The sequence below is a fragment of the Lactuca virosa genome, chromosome 9 (genome assembly GCF_052849685.1).
Source record: "Lactuca virosa cultivar CGN04683 chromosome 9, Lactuca_virosa_CGN04683_v6, whole genome shotgun sequence".
Lineage (NCBI taxonomy): Eukaryota > Viridiplantae > Streptophyta > Magnoliopsida > Asterales > Asteraceae > Lactuca > Lactuca virosa.
Window position 1 is genome coordinate 71447541 of NC_136434.1, and position 26683 is coordinate 71474223.

Consider the following 26683-nt stretch of genomic DNA (forward strand, 5'->3'; position numbering starts at 1 on the left):
TCTAGGCAGTTTAAGTTAAGATATTATGAACAATACTACAATGAGCCCTTATAATCGACGTTGCGGATCGATATATGCCCCACATGATGCTTCATCGGACGTCGAATAATATTATTTTAATATTTAAGAAAGTTATCCTGTCGGAATTGTAGCTAACAGTAGCAAGTGGGTGTTTCAGCCTTGTATAGATCTATACATATCTTTCTAGCTCTCGCAATATTAACGATTATAGGTTCGGGGTTAGCCAAATTTAATCAGGCTATAGGATGAATAATAACAAGTGATCACTAACACGTGTTTATTAATCTTAAGTACGAGTATACTTTTATCTTTTATTTCTTTTAATCCTTTTTTCGATGAAACTCTTTTCCCTAATTATCACTACATGTATACCCTTTACTATATATATATATATATATATATATATATAATTTTTCCATATATATACAATAATTATGACTACTTTAATAACATGATTAGGGTAGAGTAACAGTTAAGTACAGGACATATCCTTACATTCGACCAATATCACTTCTAGGCATTAAGTTATCATAGGAAATCGGTCAGCATAACATCTAGGTATAATCTTTTCCTAGTATATATGGTATTATAACGACTAGGCATAATATCATTGCTTAATTCTAGACAGAGTTTCTACCGACATATTATCCTATCGTTTCATGTTTTTATAATAACTAACAATATATTTACAAAAATATATCTTTATAAAGCAGTTTCATCAACATGTATCCCCCCCACGGTAAAATCTTTAAAACCGTAAAATTGGGACCGTGAACTCACCCTCGATGTGTGATACCATTGGTGTAGGGTTGGTTTGGGCTCAGGACTCTGGGCACCTCGAGATTGCAGCAGCTCTAGAGAATAGAGAGTGAGATAGAGTTTGAGAGGTGTTGAATGGGTCTGCAGGACATGCTATTTATAGTTAAGGTTTTGGCGTACGTGTGGCACACATATCTACACGCGCTGTGCGTGGTCATCGTGGCTCCATCATGGAGTTGCCATGTGTCAGTCTCTCCATGGGCCATGTTACTCGCAATCCGTTCAAATTCAGTGTCAGTTACATGCCGCACATTGGTGTGCACCTCGCGTGCACATATATGATTTTGAAAAATCTGTATCTTAAGCGTACGATACTCTTTACTCTCTTTATCTCCATGTGATGATCTCAACTACTACTACAACTTTGCTTTAGGTTGTTTTGGCTAATTTGGACTTTTATCTTTTTGCCTAATGGGGGTAAAAGTAAATGATTTTACAAAAGTCATATCTTTCTCATACGGATCCTGTTTTCGACATTCTTTTTTCCTAAAGTTCTTATCTCAAGGAGTACTACGATTCTCCTTTTCTTTAACTTTAGTCAAAACTTAACCTATAATGTCCCAAAATTTAAAACCAAAATTTTTTCTTTTCATATTAATTAAAACATCAACCAAAAGTGTTCATAAAAAAAGGGATATCATAATGTATACATAATCATCCAAAACACATCATAGTAAAATAAGTGAAAAATCATGGTGTGTGCGATGCGATCATTCCGAGATCTTCCCCTTTGATCCGGAAGTACCTGAAACATAAATTGAAAACCGTAAGCGCGAAGCTTAGTGAGTTCCCCAAAATACTGTATATCATACATATATGCCAGCTCAAGGTTGTGTCGGGTTTATTTCACCACCGGGTCTATTTCATCCCTGAGTCTATTTCAACTCATATGTCAGCTTAAGGCTGTGTCAGGTCTATTTCACCCCCGAGTCTATTTTAACTCATATGTCAGCGCAAAGTTGTATCAGGTCATTTCACCCCCGGTTCTATTTCACCCCACATACATATAGCAAAAAGGAACACATGCATACAACACATACAATAGGAGTCACAGAGAATACAAGCACATAACATATCCTAGTGTCATACAGTATAGTGAGCAAACTCACCTCAATCTGCTGTCAGTGAATAGATGCTCGGGCTGCTGAACTAGAGAATCCCCGCACTAACCAACCAAATAAAATCCCAATTAATAATTGGTTCATAATCCATAACTAGGAATCTAGTTCATTGGTCTAATAGCCAGGGCAAAAGACCATTTTACCCATTCCTCACTTGGCCCAATTTCTGAGGGCCAAGCTCAATGGCACTAAAAGACCAATAGTGGACCGATTTCCTAAAGGTTACCCGAAGCCCAAATCCAAAAGGCCCAAAGTTTAACAATGGCTCAGAGTCAGAAAGGTTAGTAGCCTAACAAGGCCCAAAACACTAATAGTCCAACTATGGCCCAAACTGCAAAGCCCAAGACCAGGTGTAACACCCCGACTCCCAGGTATAAAATTTAAAGCTTATATTCACATTCTTATACCTACTCGACGAGTTGGATGCCCCAAATACTTGTGTAGAAGCGGACCACGCCGCGTGATTTATGAGGTCTACTCGACGAGTTGGAGGACCCCAACTCGACGAGTAGTAGCTGGAAAATCAAACCCTAATTTCCAGGGTTTTACACCATATTTAAAGGGTCATTAGCCTCCCTTAGCCTCCCTTACCGACCCCCTTGAGCTGAGAAAACCCTAATCGCGCCTAATTTCCATTTTGTGCGTTAAGAAGCTTGGAAGGTGGGTTTTGTGAAGAAAGATTGAAGTCTAAGGAGGTTGGAGCAAGGAGAAGCTTGTGGATCTGATTTCTACTTCATCTTAGCATCATCTTGAAGGTAACAAGTCGTTACCTTGACTTCTCTCTAGCTATATCTCTTCATGCAAAGGTTTAGGGCTATATCTAGTTTGTTATGGAGTTATCTCTGGTTTTGGGCATGATCTGAAGTTGTAACTTCAGATCTGGACTCCTCTAGCCCCTTATAGTCATAAAGTTCTAGTCTTTAGCAAGTTATGGCCTTCTCCTTACCTAAAACCTCTTCCTTAGCTTGTTTTTGGCCTTTAAGACCTTGCATGCACGTAACGTTTGCAACTTTACGTGGTAACTATGCCCTAGGAGGCTAGATCTACAATTTGGAGCTTTGGGGTAGCTTAAAAACGTCTGAATGAGAAATGGACCAAAGGGACTCGACGAGTTGCATGGTCAACTCGACGATTCAGATGAATATTGGTCGTTTTTGGTTCTGCATGGACTCGACGAGTCAGTAAGATGACTTGACACGTTAGTTAGGATTTTCCCGACATTTGGACATCGCATGGACTCGACGAATTGTCTGGAAACTCGGCGAGTCAACTATGGTTTTCACGATTTCTTGAGTTTTGGAAGAACTCGACGAGTCAGGGGGCTACACTCGACGAGTTGGGTCAACATCGACTGTTGACCTTGATCGTTGAATTTTACTTTGACCAAGGGTTGACCAGTTTGACTTCTGGGGGTATTTTAGTAAATTGGAAATTTATAGAAGTGGATCACTGGTGGATGTAGGTGATTAAGTTGGGAGCTGTATTTGGAGAGTTGACATTATCATCCCGAGCTACTTGTGAGGTGAGTTGTCCTCACTTTACTAACAGGGTCGAAGGCACCAATGCCGACCCTTTTCGGATTTGTATCCGGGTTTAATGCATGTTGATATGTTAGTGACCTGTTAGGTCAATATCCTGGTATATAGGATGATGCTATGCTAGTGACCTGTTAGGTCGGTATCCTAGTAAATATGATGATGCTATGTTAGTGACCTGTTAGGTCGGTATCCTGGTATATAGGATGATGCTATCATTAGCAATCTGTTAGATCGGTTTGACTGTTATATATGCTAGCGTATGATATTTATGTGCACATGATTGTTTGATTGAGGGTTGGGTTGAGGCGGACCTGCTTTGTGCTGACGGCCAACATACCCAGGGTGGACCGGATAGACTGCATGCCCGATTAGGGCATACTAGTCAGGCCGAAGGCCCAACAAGCGGTCCGGATAGGCTGAGGGCCCTTAGAGGCGGTCCAGACGTGCCGATGGCTTGGAGAGCAGTCCAGATAGACTGATGGCCCTGCGAGGCGGTCCAGTCAGGCTGATGGCTCGTTATGCATGCTGTTTGTTTATATGATATTGATATGGTTTGTATAGCGTTGGTATTTTGGGGGAACTCACTAAGCTTCGGGCCTACAGTTGTTGATTATGTTTTTTAGGTACTTCTGATGATCGCGGGAAGGAGAAGGCATGATTGTGCACCTCCTTATGATTTTATGATTTGATTTTGGGATACTCTGACGTGAAAACATTTTGAAAACAAATTTGTAATAATTATTGGTTTTTGAATGATTTTAAAAAGTTTTAATATGACATGATTTTTATGGGTGTTACAAGTTGGTATCAGAGCCTTGGTTTGAGTGAATTAGAGGAAACACTTGTGTGTCTCCAATCTAAAACTAAGGACAAGATTTTAAAATGATTTTTCAAATGGTTTTCAAAATACTAAAGGAGGAGGCAAGTGTACCATCAGCTGGAGCCAATAAGTAGACCCCAAAGTACCTTACGAATTATTTGATTTTGTGATATGTTAGAACAACATGCTAGTACTAGGCTAGGGATCTTCACGAATTGAATGATAGAATTGTCTGATTATATGATGCCTGATAGACTAGGGTTTTCCTTAGATGAAATTGACATCATTACTGTAGTTGCTTAGTGTATGTATCACGACCGTACATAATTAAGATCTTATAGCCTAAGAATGTTTTGTTTGGCCTTATTTCTTGTTCTTGTTTGATGAAGGGCTTAAGGTAGGATCAGGTATTCAAAAGTTGTCACACCCCCAAACCAGAACGGCAGAAACGTTCGGGGGCGGAGGACGTCATGTACAGTATCATAACAATGCACAATAGTAAAACAAGCAACAACATCCATTACATTAATGGAATAGTTAATACATGTGTGTCTGTGTATAGTTGTAAGACACCAAAAATATATCAAAATAAAATACGAGTCTTGAACATGCTCCGTCTTCTCAAAACCTGGTCCAGTGTACCTGTCTACTGGTGACCTGAGAATACAAGTTATTTTGAAAGAGAGTATCAACATTTAAGTTGGTGAGTTCATAAGTGTTTTGGTATCAAGTGTTTGCATTTGTTTCATGAAAATGTTTGTATATGTATAGTAAAAATGTTTGTAACTGTCTAGTGAAAATGTTTGAATACTTCCTAGAAAATCCTATATTTTCTGCTTAAATGAAATGTAGTCTTCTACCAAGACTCAACTTTTTTGTATGTTTTGTTCTCTTGAAATTAGTGTAAAATGTATGTTTGTACTTGAAATAGTATAAATGTATGTTTTTCCATATTTGTAAAACTATCTTTACTCGAAAAATAGTATGCATATCTCATGTGAGAATATCACTGTACGAATGTAATGGAAAAATGAAGATTTACAGTAGTATTGTATGAAATACACTACTGATGCATTAGTTACCTTGTAACCAAACTTGTTAAATTAAGGTTAAAATGTGATAAGGTTATAACCATGCTTGATTGACTAGTATAAAACACGACGTTCTTTAGGCGTCGAAAATGATATGACATTTGTCACCCGTAGACCTGCAGGTCCCACTGTAGCTAGCAGCAAGGTGTGGGATGGTCAATCCCGTATAGATCTATACACAAACTCACGCTCTCCCTCCAGGAGACTCTGGTTACAAAACGTGACATAACAAGAATATTTCTATGCCATGAAATAGTATCTCACATTTTAGTTATCTTGTTCATGTTATAGTATGTAAGTTCCTTTTTGTTTTTGTAAATGAATAGTATACTTTGCAATGAATAGTAATAGTATGTATGTATTGATTCATGTATTGTTCCTCTGTTCTAGAAAATAGTATGCATTGATCCTCTAAACTTTACCTATTATAGTTTACTAGTATATTTGTTTGAATTGTAACTGATTTGAAGAAAAGACTCATTTGCCAAATGTATGCAACTGAGTTAAATATGTACTTTGAAAATGGAGTTTAATATTCATGTATATATTTAGCAAGTATAACTATGATTTAGCCGACAGTCGGACTAGTGATCCTACCCTAAGCCCACAACCAAACAAGGAACATGAGTCAATGTATTTAGCAATAGTCCTAAGTCCGTTAAAGCATACTTATACATAAATATATAAATAAATACGTTTTTGATAATAAACAGCAGTCTAAAATAGTTTAAAAGAGTTTTTGAAATGATTTTAACAACTCATAAAAGCATAAGAAATCCTTTGTTTGATTGTTTTCACATGTAAATGTTAACACAATTCTATTGTGTTCTACTTGTATTCCCCCCCCCTAAAACATTGAAAAAGGTAAATTGTAGGGGTATGAACTCACCTTAAGTGAGTGATTCGATTGAATGTTCGATATAGGATGTTTTTCCACCAGTTAGATCCCGAGACAAAACTGATGGGTTTTGTATACTACAACATCCTATGGTGCATATACAACCCTAAATACCTTGGATCTATGTTTTTACTAATTATACATTCAAAGGTGTTTCCAAGGCATTAAGCCTATAACTAGCATGCAATTTGACATAAGCAATACAAGATACTAGTTAGAGTAACATACCTTTTATGTGGCTTGAAGTCTTGATGTTTTTGGTGTTGCTAGAAAGACTTTGTCCTTTAAGAACTTAGTGCCCCAAGTGTTGCACCTCAAATGGAATCACAACTCACCTAGGACAAAGGTGACTCTTGAGAGAGAATTCCTTGCACCAAAACACCTCCATATTTCTCTAAGAAAAGAAGCCCTTGCAAGTGGCGATTTTGGGCAATGGAGTATGTATTTATATGTGGTATTTCAAGGGGCATGGTTATAACCCAAATCCATACCCATGGGTATTATGATCCATAGTTCATGTGGCTCAACTCTTTATGTGTCCATACATAAACTTGGTCCAACATGGATCATAAGCCCAACACATATAAATATAAATAAGTACCATAATTAGCCCCCATAGATTTAATTAGTCTCTTTTGATCACTAAATTAATTCCAAATTAATTCTTGATCAATACTAATTAAAACATATGATTTCATATTAATATATTATAACTTATAATATATTAACAAATCATATATAACCTTCTCTTAAGAGTCCATCCTAACTAATTGTTCTGGGGTTATGCAACCTAAATGGACCATGCTACTCTCGGGTCGAGTACATACCAATAATAGTTATGGGCATAGACATCTAATCCAACAGTCTCCCACTTGGATAAGTCTAAAACTATTATTGCAAATATGACTCCAAGATCCCGACTAGCAATCGTAGCTCTCTTAAAAGCCGCTGTCAAACTCTGACCTAGTCAATGACGTGTCCATTAGATAAGTGATCATATATTCCTCCATTCTAGATATCATATGGACTGAGACATGGATTATAATCATTCTCTCTGTCCATCTGTTGTTTCCCGATTTCCGATTTATGACGACCGACTAATTGAACAAATCAAATCAGTCCAGGCCCGGCCGAGCACTTACGTTTGTCATCACAAAATCATCGAGGGGCCCACAGATATCACTTTTATCCCTCCAAGGGTAAAAGGAATGGATAAACTTTGACCCAAATGTTCGCTTGTACTTACTCATCAAATTACACACAACGATATGTTTTATAACATCCACGTTACTAGTTGCGTTTACATATGTCAATGTGCAACCGACACGCAACTACAACTCACACATCTCCGTTTGAAGAATATAAGATAATATCGTCTCATGATCACTCGTGATAAAATCCATGAAGTGATTCAAATGAGCGTGGGTTTAATCCAATACTCGAATCTCATTCCAGGAGCACTCATGAATGTTGCAGCAACTTTTGCTATGTCTAAACACATTAGACATCTACAAACCCAATTCATAACAGTCTTGATTCATTCCTACTTCCAACGTATGATTGACTGTGGAGAGTTTGAATAACCTAGTTATTCGAGAAGTCAAAACATGTAAAGTGAAACATAAGAATAATCAAATCCAATATGGTCTCAGAACTTATGACTATAAATAAAACGCCTTTTTATTTATCACCATATTAATTACACATTATTCATTGTAAAATGTTTCGATTATCAACCTAATACTTGAATTAAAACAATAGTCATGCCATGCTTCAAGCATGCACACTATGTTTGTCCAAACAATAGTTATGCTATACTCCAAGTATGCACACTATGTTTGTCTATGATCCTTACTTTGAGAAATAGATCAATTGAACATGATTCCAATTATGCTCATTTCACAATCCCAAATCCTTATCACAAATGTAAGAATACAATATTCTTTGCCATTTACCAAAATCTGTTAGATTCTAAACTTGTATGCATTGATCCTCTTGTAATGACTATGCACAAAAGTCACAAAGACTTGGCAACAGACATTACAAAGTATTCCAATGGAGAGCAATTCCATGGAAACGAAGTCTCAAATTCAAAGTACATTCCTTTGAACATCCTTCTTGCATTAAGTTTTCTAATCTTACACAGATTTAATGAATAACTTCCACCTATGGAATCATTTCCACATTCCATTTTGACTATCACTTCTGAAAAAGAGTTGCCTCCTTTCAGAATATGTCAATATGGTCCTTCCAAAATTAACACTATACTTCCAATTGTCCATGAGCAACCAATCTTTGGTAAACCTCAGATTGTCCTCGACAAATGCTTAACCATTTTAGTCATATCCAGTTCTAGTACTTTTTCCTTCTTAATGCCCCAGGCATTTGGAAAAATTTAGAACAGATGAATATTACAGCACATGTAATCGATCCTATATCCGAAGCATATGGGACACGATTCATGATGTCTCACATAAAGACATGATACTAGACCAGTCTTTTGCTATAATATTTCTATTTGCCATGTTCTCACAATTCAGACTATGAAAAGGGATGTCGTAATCATAATCGAATTTTGAGAACGCAATTAACATTTCCATATTTAGAATTTCCTTATGTTGAACCATTCCAACATAACATTCATATATATTTGACTAAAATTGATCAAAATCTCAATCTAAGCTTTTAGAATTGGGATGAAGTATAATTTCCTTTCCCTTAATTATAGCAAAACAACTTTTCAAACCCTTCAAAGTACATTTTGCAAATTGTAACTTTTGTTTTTCTATAATTAACATTGCTAACTTGCAACACCTAACATAATAATCATGCTCCCACTAACATGAGAATTATTAGCATAACACTTATGCTCCCACTAGCTTTGACATGTATCCAGAAATCAGCTGGACTTCTAGAAATTAATACTTTATTGACTTTCTTACCAAAGTTCAGATTTCTGATACGAGATGCTTTGATAAGACTTTGTCAAAATCATACACCTTTCCTTAGATAGCTCACATGTGTGTCTAAATAATTTTTAGAACTATGAAAAAGGATGTCGTAATCATAGTCTCAATTGTTTAGACCTTTTCCGTTTCTCACAAGTCCATGTTAGTGTGTCAGTTAACCGTACACGCTCCACTAACGACTTTGAGAATGCAAATATCACAATTGCTATCTACTTAAAATCTACTTAGTGAAAGCGTTTCCTCACCATCATTTTCATGAATCGGAGAGAAACCTTATGACACTTAGATTATTATGGTGTATGTGTTCCTATCCATGTAAATTTGTCATAACCATAATCACAAGATAAGGTTAGTGACAAATCCATACTATATGGACTGAACCTGTTTAGTCTTAACTTCTTGCCACCTGGTAGCACAAGGCCTACCATTGCTTCCAAGTAGTCATGCAAACAACTGAGAACTCATAGAACTCACATGCATAGACAACTTTAACTGGAATGAGCATAGAAATAAGAATATGTCAACACGATAGGTTGCAAACCTCAAGTCGTGTGCTAGTGATAAACAATAGGTTTCAACCTTGATTAGTTCTTGAGACTTTCAAGACCTTTAAGACTCCCACTGACCTCTTTACATATAAAATTCTATTGTCAAGAACCATTCCTTGACAAAGCAAATATTCAAGAGTTAGTGCGGATTCTTATCAAGATAAACGCTTCACTCAATTGGTCTTAGTTGGTCTTTGTTTTATCCAAAAACATCACAACTTACCAATTTCAAATGTACAAGAGTAGAAAACATTTTACTCTACATTTGATAAGTGTTTTAAACCTTCTTAAGATTATGTGACTCAAGTTACAATCTTGGAGTATGACTCTAAGAATTGTTTTGGAACGAAGTATGACTCATCTTCTTGATTTAACCATTTCAACAATTCATGATTCCTCTTCTTAGCCATAGGAATGCACTAAGATGTCCTTAGAGGATCAAATTGTGATATGGTCTCTTAATCAATAAGATGATCATAAAACATGATACTAAAGTACTCTCCCATCTTTTCAGATTTGAGAAACATTTATCTTTCTGCCTAATTTGATTCTTCTCATTCGTTCTGCTATACATTGAAACTTTTCCAATGTTTCAGAATTATACTTAAACTTGTAAGTATAACCATATTTACTAAACTATCATGACGAATAGTCTTATCGATCTTTGTGGTGGACCTGACCAGCGTACACTCAAGTGTATCCGATCCCCTAATCCTTCACTTGACTCACATATACATGTGAACAAGGAATTAGTCTTAATTTTCCAAACACGAAAATTCTCATTCATCATACAATACAAGTTGGATGATTCCAAGTTTCTATCCAACTGAAACTTGGGTGATTAGAATCTTTCCTTATTTGGTAAATTATGACACTACTACAAATGAAAGAATCAAATCCATTTTCCAATATTCCTATCAATGGAATCATATAAACAACAATTTTTCACAAATGCCATTGTAAGGATATTTAAAATAAATAAAATTAAAACTTTTTCTTTTATTTTAAAACTTGCGGAAAAAACTTATCATTACAATGCAAATGCATATGAAAACAATGCTGTTATTTATTCCTAGGCAATCTATCACAACTCTAAAGCAACAGCTCAAAATTCTGATCACCGAACCATGCGATCGAAATCTATCTTCGCGATCAGAATCAGCATACTCTTCCTTTAAGATTCCTCTCCTTTTCTTTGATTCTTAAAACATCAAAATGCGACCTAGTCACATCATGTAATAAGAATCTCAAAATAGGAACTTAATAGAGTTAGATAGTGGATTTTACCCGAAGTAGAGTCAAAATTTTTGACTTTACCATCCTTATGAACTTTCAGGTAAATAGGGAAGCTTCGCAACCAATGCTCCTTCCTTTGGCAATAAAAACATATGGACTCTTTGGGAATGGTACACAGGACTATTTCAGACTTAGCCATTCCATTTACCATTTGGTCAACCGAGTTGACAATGGCCGATCCCTTTCCATTGGGAAGAGAAAGCTTTTCTGGATTTCCAATGTTACCATTGAAAGTTTGGGAAGTCGATCTTCCAATCAAATTTGCTTTACTAGTGCCCCAAATCATTGCTGATTCAGCAACATCAAGCAAATAGGTAAGATCATTAAGGGTCATGTCATAGTCTATTACATAGTAGTCCTTAAAGAACTCACTATGTGACTTAGGAAGTGATTGAAGAACCCAGTCAACAGCCAACTTCCTTGAGACTTTGACACCCAACTCTCCCAGACTGTCTCTATGTGACTTCATCTCCAAGATGTGAGTGCACATAGACTTGCCAATAGGGCTTGAGTGGCCTTGAACTATTCAAGTCTTTAAACTTGTGGGTTAGGGAGAATTATTGGAGGAGGTGGAGGAAGATAAGTATGATTTCCATGATCCAATCGCGGGACATAATCTTCATTAGGAAAGCTTGTTCTAAGAGATTTAGGAAGATCATAGTTGTCTGAACCAGACATCTACAATGGGAGAAATTCAAGTTAGTTGATTTAAGTTCTTAATATAACACCCAATATGAAATACTAAGGCTAGGACCCAACACAATATTTTATAACTTGGAAGAGGGATGCCGTAATCCAAGCTATAAAATATTTGAAGGTAGGCGAATGACGATTCACCAATTTCCACCACGAAAAACGAAAAAGAATTTTAGGTCTTAAGTGAATTGAAACTCCTAGAGCCTTTAAGATTCATTGAACTTTTCAATGGCATGTTTAAATCTCGATTGTGCCCTCTCAAGTTTGTGACTGGGATGCCGAGGATCACCAATAAGGTGTGAATAACCACGCAAATTGACTTGGTACCCTTAATTTTTATCACCTAATCGATGTGCCGGTTACCCACACACGCTCCACAGATCTATGATAAACATTAAGTCACCCTTTGCCACTCTTACTCGTCTATGTTAGTGTGCCGGTTACCCACACGCGCTCCACCAACGGCTTGGTAAGGTACAAAGTGTAATTTCATGGGTTAGCACCAAATTCACATTTTCCTAAAGTAACTAAGATTGGGAATTTAATAAATTTTAGTTACTTTATATTTATCATTATACTTTTAATGAAGGGAGAATTAATGTGCTGACCTACCCGTTCGGCTAACGACCCTCCACCAGTCAAGGAAGCGGTGGGTGAGAGTGGACACCCATTAAACTGCCATTTTATATGCAGTAACCTTATACCCCCTTATAGACCGGCTTCGTGAATGAGGCCTACTAACGGTAAGACTGAATTTGTTTTTATACATATATATATATATAACTATTAACTATTATTATTATAATAGTATAAGGGTTGAATTTTAACTTTTAAAATTCTAAGGGTTTAACTTGGAATTAAAGTACTCATGGGGGGAAACTTTACAAATTCCAAAACTTGAGGGCAAGTTTTCAACAATTCAAAAAAAAAAACTTTTGAGTTCCATAACTTATGAGTTTAAAGTAGTTTTAATGAAAAAAACTCTTCAAGTTCCATAACTTGAGGACAAGTTATGGAAGACTTTAAAACATTTAAAAATGAGACTCTTCATTTTCATAACTTATGGAAATCTTATGAGTTTTAAAAATCATAAATGAGACTTTTCATATAACTTGAGGACAAGTTACAAAAACACATTTTATGAACAACTTTTAGATCAATTTGGATCGAAAACAAATTATCACATAAATTTTCTATTAATCTAAACCAACTCATCAGAACAAGATAATTCATATCATCAATCTTCAAGAAATTAGCATGAACATATAAACTACTACAAAATTTTAAATTATGACAATTATCTTTGAAATTGGATTAGCATGAACATTACCACATCAAAAACAGGTTTATAAGTACAAAAACAGCTTAGGGTAATGTTCCTAGTCCAATTCCAACCAAAAAACTCGAAAATCTACTGTCAGGGGCTCCAACTCGCCGAGTACAAGAACAAACTCGACGAGTTGGATGAGTTTGTACATGGACTCGTCGAGTCCCCTGTCCAGACAGGGTCATACACTGATGATCAGAGAGCTGCGGTTGCTTGGGAGCAGTTCAGGGATATGTTATGCGCTCGCTACATTCCGCGGGTCGAGAGGGAGCGGTTAGCTCAGGAGTTTCTGGATTTGAGGTAGGGTGTGGAGTCGGTGACGGAGATCGCCCGTATGTTCACGAAGAGGGCGATGTTCTGCCCGGAGTTTGCTTCTGAGCAGGCTCAGATGACGAGTTATTTGAACATGCTCAAGACTGACATTCATCAGTTTGTTGCTATCCAACGTTGTGATACACTGCTGGAGTTACAGGAGGCCACTAGTCAGCGTGAGATTGAGATCGAGTTACAGTTAGGGGAGCAGAGGCAGGCCCCGACGCAGACACAGCCGACGCCAAAGCGGTCTAAGACCGCTGATTCTAGGTCGGGAGGACAGCAGGGCCGTACTTGTGGCAAGTGTGGGAACGGTCACTCGGGGGTTTGCAGATCTGGTAGTGCGTGCCGTAAATACGGCAAGGAGGGGAATTTTGCGAAGGATTGTTGCCAGCCAGCCCTGGTTGAGGATATGAGGATTTGCTACCACTGCCATCAGGTTGGTCACGTGAAGACCAACTGTCCACAGCTCGCTGCCAGGCCAGCGTAGGCTCCAACGCCGGCTACACTGAGGATTACTGACGGGATTCAGGTTAGAGCAGTGCCCCCGAGGGCTCAGGGACACGCCTTCCAACTTACAGCAGAGGAGGCCAGGGCAGCACCAGATGTGGTTGTTGGTACATTCTTAGTAAACTCCTTACCTGCTTTGGAGAGGCAGCACCAGGGGGCGAGTCGGTCGTTTGTCTCTCAGTCATTCAGTAGGGAGTTCGGTTTGCCAGTAGGAGAGCTAGAGTGTCCGTTGCGAGTCTCTATCGCTAACAAACACGAGAATTCCGCTTCTTCAGTCTATCAGGGTTGCATGTTGGAGATCTTCGGGGTATCTTTCCCGATAGAATTGATTCCGATTCCTACGGGGGACGTATGTGTGATTGTGGGTATGGATTGGCTTAGTCGCTTTGGTGCCATAATCGACTGCGAGGGTCAGTGGGTGGTAGTTTGAACCCCAAGTGGGGGAGAACTGATTATTTACGTCGAGGGCACCAGATTGGGATCAGGGTTTTGTTCGGCTGCCAGGGCTCGACAGTACATTCAACACATGTGTTCGGGTTATCTTGCCTACGTGATGGATACTCGGGTCAGGGATCAGACCACGGTTTCAGATGTTCCAGTAGTCAGGGAGTTCGCTGACGTGTTTCCGGAGGAGTTACCCGGAGTGCCTCCGGAGAGGCGGGTCGGGTTTAGGATTGACCTAGTTCCAGGTGCGGCCCCTATCACCAAGGCGCCGTACCGATTGGCAACACCAGAGATGTAGGAGCTGTCATCACAGCTGCAGGAACTGCTGGGCAAGCAATTCATTCGTCCGAGCAGTTCTCCATGGGGAGCACTGATTATCTTCGTCAGGAAGAAGGATGGTTCACTCCGGATGTGCATTGACTACCGGGAGTTGAACAAGTTGACGGTGAAGAACCATTATCCACTCCCGTGGATAGATGATCTTTTTGATCAGTTTCAGGGAGCATCTTGGTTCTCCAAGATAGACCTGAGGTCGGGGTACCATCATGTCAGGGTTAGGGAGGAGGACGTGGAGAAGACCGCGTTCCGGACTGGTTATGGATATTACAAGTTCGTGGTGATGCCGTTTGGGCTCACCAACGCGTCGGCGGTGTTCATGGACCTGATGAATCGAGTCTGTAGACCAATGCTCGATCGCTTGGTCATTGTGTTCATAGTCGATATCTTGGTGTACTAAAAGACCCGAGAGCAGCATGATGAGCATCTTCGAGAGTTATTGGGAGTTTTGAGGTGAGAACGGTTTTATGGCAAGTTCTCGAAGTGCGAGTTTTGGTTACGCGATGTTCAGTTCCTCGGAAATCTCGTTAACTAGGAGGGGATTTTGGTCGATCCAGCCAAAATCGAGGCGATTATGCAGTGGGAGGTTCCAAAATCTCCCTCGGATATCAGAAGCTTCTTAGGATTGGCAGGTTACTACTGGAGATTCCTACAGGATTTCTCCAAGATTGTTGTACCCCTCACTCGTATGACGAGGAAGGGGGTGGATTTCCTATGGGGCCCTGAGCAGCAGAGGCCATTTGAGACCCTTAGACAGCGACTTTGCAAGGCTCTGGTCTTGACTCACCCGAAGGGAGTTGAGGATTTTGTAGTGTTCTATGATGCATCCATCACGGGACTGGGAGCGGTCCTCATGCAGAGAGGACGGGTGATAGCCTACGCGTCGCGGCAGTTGAAGCCGCACGAGATGAGATACCCTACTCATGATCTGGAATTGGGAGCGGTGGTATTCGCTCTCAAGATTTGGAGACATTACCTCTATGGGGTCCGCTGTACCATATACACGGACCACAAGAGTCTGAGGCACATCATGGATCAGCTGAACCTAAACATGAGACAACGCAGGTGGATTAATGTGGTCAAGGATTATGACTGCGAGATCCTTTAGTATCCTGGTAAAGCGAACGTGGTTGTGGATGCTCTGAGCCACAAGTCAGCTAGATCTTCTAATCCATCGACATGTATGAGGATATCAGTGGATTCTCCACTGGTGAGTTTGATCAGGGAAGCTCAGGCTAAGGGTATGCGACAGGAGAATTGGAAGCTTGAGAGGATTAGGGGTGAGAACACTCGGTTTGTGTAGGATAGCCGGGGATTGTTGACCCGTTGCGGTCGGGTCTGGGTTCCGATTTCTGGTGGGGTCAGAAAGATTGTTCTGGATCAGGCTCATAAGTCTCGTTTCTCTATTCACCCGAGGGCCACCAAGATGTACATGGATTTGCGATTGAGTTATTGGTGGCCGTGCATGAAGCGAGAAATCGCTTGATACGTGGAGAGGTACTTGACCTGCAGGATGGTCAAGGCCGAGCACCAGAGGCCTCATAGCTAGCAGCAGCCTCTAGAGATTCCCATGTGGAAATGGGAGCAGATCACGATGGATTTCATCACCAAGCTGCCGAGGACGGCGAAAGGATGTGATGATATATGAGTCATCGTTGATCGATTGACCAAAAGCGCCCCCTTCTTTGCGATACGTGAGAGTTCATCGGCCAAGAAGCTGGTCGACTTGTATATCCGCGAGATCGTTGCTCGCCATGGGGTACCGGTCTCTATTGTCTCAGACCATGATGTTCGGTTTACCTCCCGTTTCTGGCAGAAGTTCCACGAGGAACTGGGCACGCAGCTGCACTTTAGTACAACCTATCATCCGCAGACAGACGACCAGAGTGAGCGGACCATACAGACTCTCGAGGATATGTTGAGAGCCTGCGTTATTAACTTCAGTGGGAGCTGGGACTCCTACCTACCTCTTGCAGAGTTCTCCTACAACAAAAACTTTCATTCCAGTGTTGGTGCTCCACCATATGAGTTGTTGTATGGACGGAGATGTCGCACCCCAGTCTGTTGGGGTGAGATCGGTCACAGGGTGATGGGACGGACATAGGTAGTTCTACAGACTACTGGGTGGATTCAACAGATCAGACAGCGGCTGCAGACCGCTCAGAGTCGGCAGAAGAATTACGCCGACAGACGCCAATTTGAGCTGGAGTTCTAGGTGGGAGACATGGTATTACTCAAGGTCTCACCCTGGAAGGGTGTGATTCGCTTCAGGAAGAGGGCAAAGTTGGGTCCCCGATACATTGGACCTTTTTGGGTTATTGCCAGGGTTGGCAAGGTGGCATATAGACTGGACCTGCCAGAGGAGCTCATTCAGGTTGACAACACTTTCCATGTCTCGTAGCTACGAAAGTGCATATTGGATGAGGAGGCAGTAGTATCGTTAGACAATATACAGGTCGACGAGCGCCTTTATTACATGGAGAAGCCAGTGGTCTTTATTGAGAGGAAAGTGAAGGTTCTACGGAACAAGGAAGTACCTTTGGTAAAAGGTATAGTGGCAACATCGAAGGGCATCCGAGTGGACTTGGGAGCCGGAGGCCGAGATTCGGGAGCATTACCCAGAGTTACTTACCGCAGCAGACTTCGAGGACGAAGTCTAGTTCAAGTGGGGGAGAATTGTAACACCCCGACTCCTAGGTATACAATTTTAAACTAATATTCACATTATTAGACCTACTTGACGAGTTGGATGCCCCAACTCGTCGTGTAGAGCGGATCAGGCCGCGTGATTTATGATGTCTACTCGACGGGTTGGAGGACCCTAACTCGACGAATAGGATCTGAAAAGTGAAACCCTAATTTCTAGGGTTTTACACCCTATTTAAAGGGCCATTAGCCTCCCTCTGCCTCCCTTACCGTCCCCCTTGAGCTCAGAAAACCCTAATCGTGCCTACTCTCTATTTTTGTGCGTTAAGAAGCTTGGAAGGTGGATTTTGTGAAGAAAGCTTGAAGTCTAAGGAGGTTGGAGCAAGGAAAAGCTTGTGGATCTGATTTCTACTTCATCTTAGCATCATCTTGAAGGCAACAAGTCTTTACCTTGACTTATCTCTAGCTAGATCTCTTCATGCAAAGGTTTAGGGCTATTTCTAGTTTGTTATGGAGTTATCACTAGTTTTGGGCATGATCTGAAGTTGTAACTTCAGATCTAGACTCCTTTAGCCCCTTATAGTCATAAAGTTCTAGTCTTTAGCAACTTATGGCCTTCTCCTTACCTAAAACTTCTTCCTTAGCTTGGTTTTGGCCTTTCAGACCTTGCATGCACGTAAAGTTTGCAACTTTATGTGGTAACTTTTCCCTAGGAGGCTAGATCTACAATTTGGAGCTTTGGGGTAGCTTAAAAGCGTCTGAATGAGAAATGGACTGAAGGGACTCGATGAGTTGCATGGTCAACTCGACGAGTAAGATGAAGATTGGCCGTTTTTGGTTCTGCATGGACTCGGCGAGTCAGTGAGATGACTCGACGAGTTAGTTAGAATTTTCCCGACATTTGGACATCGCATGGACTCGACAAGTTGTTTGGAAACTCGGCGAGCCAACTAGGGTTTTCACGATCTTGAGTTCTGGAAGAACTCGACGAGTCAGGGGCTACACTCGACGAGTTGGGTCTGTTGGATTAGTGTCTAAGTCCACAACTTTAATTGGTATGTACTTGACCCGATTTGGCATGGTCCATTTGGGTTGCATGGCATCAGAACAATTGGATAGACAAAATGAGAAAAAGTATACTTATGATTTATATTAATATATTATAAGTTCTAATATATTAATATGGAATCATATTATTTAATTAGTATTGATCAAGAATTAATTTAGAATTAATTTAGTGATCAAAAAGGAACTAATTAAATATGGACTCTTATATATATTGGATGGGCCAAGTTCATTTAGGTTGGGCTAAGCTTTCATGGATAGTCCATGGAGTGTTTAACCCATGGATCCTATGGAAATGAAAGGTCATGGGTATTAGGGTTTACATGAATGTAACCCTAATCCTCCACACTATATAAAGAGGTCTCTAGTTCATGAAATGGGCACTAGTGTGTAGTACACAAGAAGGCAAAATCGATTTTGTGCAAGTATCCTTATTCTCTAGTTATTCCAAGGGTTCTTGGTGTTGTGTGACTCCATTTGAGGTGCAACACTTGAGGCACTAAGCTCTTAAAGATTCAAGACTTCAAGCTCCATCAAAAGGTATGTCATTCTACTAGATTCTTGTATTGACTATACTTTATATTATGCTAGTTAGGATGAAATATTGGAATATAGAATATTTTCATGTATAATAGAGAAAACATAGATCCAATGTTTATAGGGTTGCATGTACACCATAGGAGTGTTAGAGTGCTCAAAACCCATCAGTGGTATCAGAGCCAATGCTTGTTTTCATTTATACTTGATGCAAATTGCTGAAAATCGAAGTTTTTGCGGTTCTGCTCTGCTGACTCGCCGAGTCCATTAAGGGACTCGATGGGTCCATGTGTAAAACCATCCAACTCGTCGATTTGGTTCATGCACTCGACGAGTTGGACCCCCCGACAGCATATCTTCGAGTTTTTTTTGGCTGAAATTGGATTAGGAACATTACCCTAAGCTGTTTTTGAACTTATAAACCTGTTTTTGATGTAGTAATGTTCATGCTAATCCAATTTCAAAGATAATTGTAAATAGATTCATGTTTTGTATTAGTTTAACGGTTAGGCTAATTACATGTTTTGTACCTTGTCCTCAAGTTATGGAACTTGAAGAGTTTTTCATTAAAACTACTTTAAAATCATAAGTTATGGAATTGAAAAGTTTTTGAATTGTTCCAAACTTGCCCTCAAGTTTTGGAATTTGTAAAGTTTCCCCATGAATACTTTAATTCCAAGTTAAACCCTTAGAATTTTAAAAGTTAAAATTCAACCCTTATAGTATTATAATATTAATAGTTAATAGTTATATATATGTATAAGAACAAAGTCAGTCTTACTGTTAGTAGGCCCCATTCACGAAGCCGGTCTATAAGGGGGGTATAAGGTTACTGCCTATAAAATGGCAGTCTAATGGGTGTCCACTCTCACCCACCGCTTCCTTGACTGGTGGAGGGTCGTTAGCCGAACAGGTTTGACATGACTATAATTCTCCCTTCATTAAAAGTATAATGATAAATACTAAGTAACTAAACACTTATAAATTCCCAATCTTAGTTACTTAGGAAAATGTGAATTTGGTGCTAACCTATGAAATTACACTTTTCACTTTGCTTAAGTCATTAGTGGAGCGTGTGTGGTTAACCGACACACCCACCTGGATTTAACAAGGTTGGAAAAGGGTGGCTTAAGGTTTATCATAGATCGGTGGAGCGCGTGTGCTTAATCGGCACGTCGATCAGGTGATAAAAAAATTAAGAGTACCAAGTATATTTGCATGGTTATTCACACCTTTTTTGTGATCCTCGACATCCCAGTCACAAACTTGAGAGGGCACAATCGAGATTTAAAGATGCCATTGAATAGTTCAATGAATCTCAAAAGATCTAGGAGTTTCAAGCCAATTAAAACCTAATACCTATTTCGTTTTTCATGGTGGAAATTAATGAATCGTCATTCACCTACCTTCAAATATTTTATAGCTTGGATTACGACATCCCTCTTCCAAGATTATAAAAGTATTGTGTTGGGTCCTAGCCTTAATATTTCATACTGGGTGTTATATTAAGGACTTAAATCAACTAACTTGAATATCTCCCATTGTAGATGTCTGGTTCTGTAACACCCCGAAATGCAGGTATATCTCTATAATCCTTCTTCTTTCCCAAGTTGTCAAAATTGGCCCAAAATAGAAAATGGTGATAAGTGGGTACGTTGGGCGTACTGAAGAGTACGCTACGCGTACCCATAGGCGTGCCTTTGACACGAACTCAACCCAGTACGCGGGGCGTACCTTAGTTTACGCTGGGCGTACTGGGCCCAGACTCAAAACCCTAAATGAGACATGAGCACTATAAAAGGAATGTTATGGCCTCCATCCCAGCCACCATTTCCAGAGAGTGAAACCCTAAGTGAGCCTTAACCTTCGTTCTAAGCTGTGTGTGTGTGTGATTAAGCTTGAAAGTGCTCTTGTGTGCTTGTGAATAAGAAGAGAAGGCCTTGAAGAAGAGAGATTGGAGTCCAAGCTTCTAGATCTGAGTATGAATTCAAGTAAGAATATGAGATTTGAACACACGATGTAAATATGATCTTGTTATGCTCTATTATGCTTTCGAATTCTTTATAGAGAATAGTAGACAAGTCTGTAAAAGTTCTTATCTAACTCTAGTAAATAACCCTATTTATAGGGAACTGAAAGCATACAAAAAATATACTAAGGCATTGACTTTAAAGCTTCGAATAAAAGCACCCTAGTAAAATACTTTACAAAATATTCGAAGAGTCCAAAACATACTTCGACTAATTACAACAATTCGACCCTTACAATCTCCCCCTTTGTAATCATAGTCGAAGTCTTCAATTTGTAAGAAGTGTGATGGAATACAGTAATACTCTTCGAATCTCCGTGTACCAGGAGATAATCTTCTTCATCTCTTTCTTGTCGCTTTCATTGTTCTTCTTGCAATGATTCATACGAACAATCAAGTTCGTCTATTGAGATGTTGAATATCTCTCGACTTCACTTGCTTGGAATAAGAACCGTTTAGACTTTCCAGCTTTGTCTTTTCCTGCGAAGACAATTCCAAAAGGCTTCAGGCAAATTTCACCATCAGCATACTTCTTCAATTCAACCCGAGTCTTCGTTGGAGCCATTGGAGCTTTAATTTCCATTCCTTTAGCAGTAGCTAATTCAACATCTGTTAGTGCTAAGCACTCATAATAGTTTTCAATAAAAATCTTGATGTGAGCTACTCCAAGCTTGAATTCATCTGGTTCTGTGTTTTGAAGGTATGATAATGATTTGTCTTTCAAAAGTAATGCAACTTGTATAAGATCATACAAGTTCATTAATGGAAAATCTGCAATAGTGAATTCACAAATATTTCCATTTGCCCTGGCAACCACATACTTAACATTTTGGACTGTGTTTTTGAAAACCACATCCTTTTTCATACTTATGACCTTCTTGATTTTTATTAAAGACCAAACTTCCTCAGGGGCTTTTCCAAGAACAGCATGAAAACGAATTTTCATGTGTGTACCTTCATCTTTATTTTTAAAATTCCCTTCTGCTTTGACTGAGGCATGATAAACATCATTTCGTTTATGGGAAAATCCAACTGGCCTGCATCAGTATTTGTGATCAAATAACTCTGCTTTGGTTTCTTCTCAAATGAATACATGTGATTGAATGCAACCTTGGCCTCGATTGTTTCGTAGTTGTAGTGTTTAGTTGGATCCCCTTTATCCATTCCCTTCGGATCATTTGCTCGCTGAGCCATAATGCTTTGAACTATTCTGAGCTTTTCAATTTCAGCATCAACTTCAACCTTCTTTTCTTCTTTTGATTTTTCCACCACAATCGATTTCCTTTTATCTTTCAATGCTTGATTGTCAGTTGTCTCTTTTGGTTTTGAACCACTCCCACCAGTCTCCGAAGATTTACCAATCACAATTCCTTTCGAAATTGGTCTTGCAATTGGTATTGTTGTTACGACTGTTGAAGTCACCTGTTCAGCAGAAACAATTATTGGTTTTGTTGTAGGGATTTTCGAAGAAAAGACTTTTCCCACAACTTTCGCATCTTCTCCACTAGTCTTCGACTCACTAGTTTTTCTTTCTCCCCCTTGCACCCCTGTGAAAACAGGTGGGGCATTTGTGGTTGGAAGAAGACTTGATATGCGAAAGAGAGGAGCAAGTTGCTTGTTGAGAATGGCTTCGAATTGAATAAACTTCTGAGATAAAAATTCAGAAGTAATCAATGGAGAAGAAACCGGCTTATCAGAAATCTCTTTTAACTCCTTAAGCAACTTAAGCACTTCGTCAAAGCTTGCACTTTCTGATGTTGAAAGTTGAGTAATTTGAGGACTCAAATTTTCATACAACTTAACAAATCGAGTGACTGCGTCACAAATGATATCAACATTTTGATGCAATGATGCATAGTCATGTTGAACAGTTGCTATTTCTCTTTTCATATCTTCACGAAGTTCGTGAATTTGCAAGTTGACATCCTCTCGAACTTTCTTCACATCTTGAATAAAAAGAACATGTCGTTCCTTTGCAACATTCTTCAATTCTGTCAGATTACCAGCAAACTTCGAACTCTGAGAATTGATCCGAATTTCATTGTTTTGATCATTATGATCAATCTTCTCCAAGACTCGAGATTCAAAATCTTTAAGCATCCCCGATACTTGACTGATGATTCTGGATTCAAACACCTTCAGCAATGAATCAACTTCAACACTTGAAACAGACGAACCAACCCCTAGATCTGCTTGAGATTGAATGACTGAATTCAACTTTTGATTTAAAATCTTAAACTGTTTCATGGTCATTAGCATGTGATCTGGAAACTGCTCTTCTTCATCATGAAACTCCAAGTCGTCAAACATACCGCCAAACCCCTCATTATCAGTCTCTGTTTCCATATAAACAGTATCTTGAATAGGTGAAGTTGTTTTGGGTGGCTCAGTAGATTGAGAAGAAAAAATAGACGTAAAGGGTTGATCAAGAATGTGTTCGAATGTTGGGGAATCTGTTGTTGAAGTAAGAGGAGTAGAAGATAACGGTAAAGAAACAGTACTTGCAAAAGGAGCAGAAGTAGATGGACCTGTAGCATCATTCTTCGAACCTCCTTCACCCATATTGACATTTGCATCCGTATCAGATACGTGTGCAGGGATGCCTGAAGTTCGAACCTCCTCAGGAACTGATTTGGCAATCGAAACTTCGAGTGGTATGACAACTGTCTTCTCAGGAGTGAAACTTTCGGTGATAAGAGTAAACTCTGGAGTTTCAGGAATTCTTTCACTATCATCATCTGTTGACTCAGTAGAGATTACAAGTTTTCAAGTCTTCTTCTTCTTTTTCTTTGACAAATGCTTTGCCATGTCTTCAGCCCTTCGTTTCTTAGACACCGGTGAAACAGGTGCAGGCACTTCTCTAATTAGAATCCCTTGATGGGTTATTTGAGGTTTTCAAACCACTTTGTGCGTTGGAGACTTGGACTTCATTTTAATTCTTCGAAACATGCCAGTCTTCAAAGGAAGTACTACATGTTCTCGTGTTTCTTCAATAATGGGCTCAATTACTGGAGTCTCAGCAACAGTCACTTCAACTGTTTCAGGCTTCTTCTTTGGAGATTTCGAAGATCTGGACTCAGTTTCATGCTTTCTCGACTTCTTGGTTTTCTTATCATCTCCTCCCAGTAAAACACCAGTTTTAATTGAAGAATCAATGGTCGTCAAATATGCTACCAATACAGGGTTCGAAGAATCAACTCTTTTAAGCATCGCATCTGGAATACGAGCAACTGTAGGAAAAACATCAGCATTATCTGTAACCTCCTTCGGATAGTGGTAAGATTGAAAAACTGCTTTGTCTTCATCAGTGGGTACCAAAATCCCTTCCTTATTGTAAAAGTGTTGTAGAATCAAACTCCAGTATCTTGCACACAAAATACCATGAATAGCATTCGTGTGTTCTACACCCTTTTGAAATTCCTTCCACAACTGTGTAGAATAATATACTTGAAGATCATAGTAGATTCCAGCAACCATGGCATAAACCTCCATTCTTCCTTTATCATGGCCAGCTGATCTCCCAGTCAAACAGCATAGAAAAATACCAAATAAGAAATTCCAGATTCGTGGAAGACCAGATTTCTTAAAATCACTAATCTTGGACAATGGTGGCTGATATCCCATCTCATTAAACATGTGAACGATTTGTGGAAAAGTAAATGAAACATATGGATGCAAATTCGAAATATCAAGAATTTGGCAAAATACTTTCTTGGTTAGCCTGACCTTTTTGTCGTTCACCAGATGAAAAGTAATCGTATCAGTTGCTTTGTTATATATCGTAGTTGATCCTGCTTGAGAAAGCCAGGACAATGGAACAGAGAAAGAGTTGAACATCGCTTTGGCCAAAACCGAGTTCTTTAAAGCAACTATGAGCATCTTTAATTCTTCCGGGTACTGAGAAACGTCACCCTCCAAGTAGTAGTTTGTTGCTTGAATCTTCATTATTGGTAATGAAGAAGCATCTTCAGTGGTATGAGAATCAACATGAGCAGAAGTCGCCATGGTTAGGGTTTGAAGATGATGATGAACAGAGAATTTTGGGATATTTGCTTTTTGATCGCGTAAACTGACAATGAACCCCTGGAATTCCCTTTTATATGTAACCCTTAAATTTGAATTTGAAGCGGAATTTGTATTTAATGATATCCGACGTGGCACCTTGAAAACCGGACCATTACTGCGTAAAAGTAGCCATGCGTCAAAAAGTAGCTGTCACATCGCCTTGAGAAACGGACAGAATACCATACGTCATTTATAAACAGCCTGTCTTGTAATCCCCAAGAAAATTGTAACCGTCAGAACCCTTCGAATGGAAGCAAGGCTCTTTCACTTTTGGGATGAAAAGCGAAGTCATATGCCAGAAGTTCGAAATCATCAGCCTGAGTTGGTATTACTCAGAACCTCAAGGATTTCGTGAGTGCTGTGTTCCAAAGAATAGAGACGAGAAACAAATATAATAAAAATATGGGATATTGTGATGTCAAACCATTGACACAAAAGCAGATGAAATCCTGGGCAAAGATTACTTCATTAATCATTAAGAGAAATGATCAATAGCTTGTGTGGGTTCCCGTGAATTATAATCGAATACTTGTTGATAAGTATCAAAGGGCTTCTTTTATAATGCTTCGAGGATGGTTTAAAATTTCGTTACATGTCATCCTAAACATAAGGTGAGAAATTGTAACAGAAATTACTTGTTTGACTAGTGTAGTCAGTGACAAGTTGGCTTTGAAAAATTTTGAAATGACTAGGACATTCGAATGAAACTCACACGGAAATCATATTCAAGAAAAAATTTATATGCTGGATCTTGTTGGGTAACAAACATCGTGGGTTTCGAATGTTTGATCAAGACCACTCATGCGAAATGAATATGATTTGGAGTTTCGAATCTTGGAACAGAAACAAAAGTTTCGTGAAAATCTGGAACTTAGTTCCCCGTCAATTCCTTAAAAGTTAATGAAAATTGGGTTTCACTTTCATCACGGTCTCATGATGTCAGATCATAAACACAGAGTTTTGATATATCTAAGTCTCGATGAGTTTGATCAGAGACCTCTCGGACATATGTCTTCGTGAAAGAATTTTATGGATGAAAAAGATTGATGTAAGACACGAAAAGTACCTCTGTTGTGTTTGGACCAAACAGTAAACTCTTAACTCATTTTGAGAAGAGTAAGGTAGCTCAAAGACTAATGTGAATATAAGCTTGATTGGGAAGAAATCTTCGTATGAATAATTTCATTAAGGCTTTCTTACACACACATTGAGTCATGGAGGCTTTGGTCAACATACAACACCATGCTTCTAGGGACATCCTAACTAGTTCGAATGATGAAAAATTTATCGATTCATACGAAAAATGTACCGTACCCGAGTACTGCAAGCATAATATCCGTTGTATCTTCATGAGAATCTGCAACAAAATACTAAAAAGAAATAGGAATCAAAATATTTTTGATGTTTTGATTTTTCGAAAATAAAAACAGAACAAACGAAAATCTTTTTGAAATTTTAAATTTTTCGAAAATTAAATGACAAAATAAACGAAAATGTTTTTGGATTTTGGAATTTTCTGAAAATTAAATGACAAAACAAACAAAAATCTTTTTGAATTTTTAAATTTTTCGAAAATTAAATGACAAAATAAACGA